Raw genomic sequence first — 2,194 nt, forward strand, 5'->3', positions numbered from 1 at the left:
AGTGAATTAATGAATGAAATAATTAATCAGTTAATGGATGGATGGATAAATGAATGAATTAGCTAATAAATAAATAAATAAATGAACAAAACACGAACTAACAAACGAACGAATGAACGAACTAGTGAATTGTTAAACGATTGAAAGAACGAGTTAACAAATACATACTCGACTCTGGTTTCATTGCCGGAGGTGCTCCAGAAACCAACACCACCATCACCATCATCATCATCGTCGCCAACATTAATCTAGTCATCCTCATCATCATCTTCTTCTTTTTTCCTTATTTTACACTTCCCCTCTTTCTTTCGATCAGCAAAAATAATTTCAAAATTCTCAAAATTATAACTTGATCTATATATAATCATCAAGACAGTCCATTTCAGTTTTATAGAAGAATCTCGCTGATACGTTCTCAATAAAATATAAATAAAATAAATATGTGTATATGTTTGTATGTATGTATGTATGTATGTATGTATGTATGTATGTATGTATGTATGTATGTATGTATGTATGTATGTATGTATGTATGTATGTATGTATGTATGTATGTATGTATGCATGTATGTATGTATGTATGTATGTATGTATGTATGCATGTATGTATGTATGTATGTATGTATGTATGTATGTATGTATGTATGTATGTTTTTATGTATGTGTGTGTGTATGAGTGAGTATTATAGATTTTATATTAAGACAAAAATCTCTCTTTTCGAATTGATTATTTCATCATCAATGCGGGGATTGAAAAATAAAATTTTGATAAACATTTTTGTTGTTGTTGCAGTTGTGTTGTTGTTGTTGTTGCTGCGTTGTTGTTGTTGTCATGTATTATTATTATTATTAATTGTAATACTAATAGTAGTAGTGGTAGTAGTAGTAGTAGTACTAGTAGTAGTAGTAGTAGTACAAGTAGTAGTAGTAGTAGCAGTAGTAGTAGTAGCAAGAGTAGTAGTAGTAGTATCAACAAGAGTAGTAGTAGCAGCGGCAGTAAAAATGGTGTAGCATAAGAAGCAACCACTTCAGCATCAGTAGTAGTAGTAGAATTTGTTATTATTATTTTTCTTTGTTGTTAACATTTACATTTTTATTATTCTGTAGTTTTCCATTCGTTTATTTAGTTTAAAAAACTTTCTCAATGATATATTCGCTAGCCCAAAACAACTCGATTAAGCTATAATACCGTTCAATACCATAGATTAGGTATTATACCAGCCTATGATGCATCTTCCACAAAGCCCCAAACATGCAAATGTTGTCTACATGCAAACTGTCAAATAGAGACATAACTACATAGATACATATATGAGCGATACCATTTGTAAAATTTGGTAGAACTCAGTTCTTAGACTTAAATTGAAGGGATGAGTTGTATTGTTTTTCATCTGAAATTAAGATTTTGAAAATTATTTACTATCTCTATTGATAGAATTGACTTAACCATCATCAGTCTATTGTACATCTACATGCTTATTATCTTTAGAAATGTATCTATATTGATCTCATTATCATCATTATTTGCCATCATCGTCATTAACCCCACTAACATTCCTTCACTAATTCCTTTTTGATAAACTCGACTAAGCTATGATATCATAGATTAGGTATTATACCAGACTATGCATCTTCCAAAAAGACCGTACATACATACATACATACATACATACATACATACATACATACATACATACATACATACATACATACATACATACATACATACATACATACATACATACATACATACATACATACATACATACATACATACATACATACATACATACATACATACATACATACATACATACATACATACATACATACATACATACATACATACATACATACATACATACATACATACATACATATATACAAACATACATACATGGAAAAGCATTGCTTAATGCAAGCTGCATGGATGAATGTACGGACGTCTAGTTTGTATATATATGTGTGTGTGATTTACTCCAGGACAAATTTCAAGATAGAAATTATTTTATAATTAAATATCATAATTATTAATATCGAATAATTACAATTTTTTATTATAAAACTATAGTAAAAATAAATATAATAATAATAATAGCAACCACAATAAAAACAATAATAACTGTTCTATTATTATTAATAATTGTCCATTTCCTTCAACTAAATTTTTAATTAATTATTATCAATTATAATT

This window comes from Helobdella robusta (genome assembly GCF_000326865.2).
Source record: "Helobdella robusta unplaced genomic scaffold HELROscaffold_76, whole genome shotgun sequence".
Taxonomy (NCBI): domain Eukaryota; kingdom Metazoa; phylum Annelida; class Clitellata; order Rhynchobdellida; family Glossiphoniidae; genus Helobdella; species Helobdella robusta.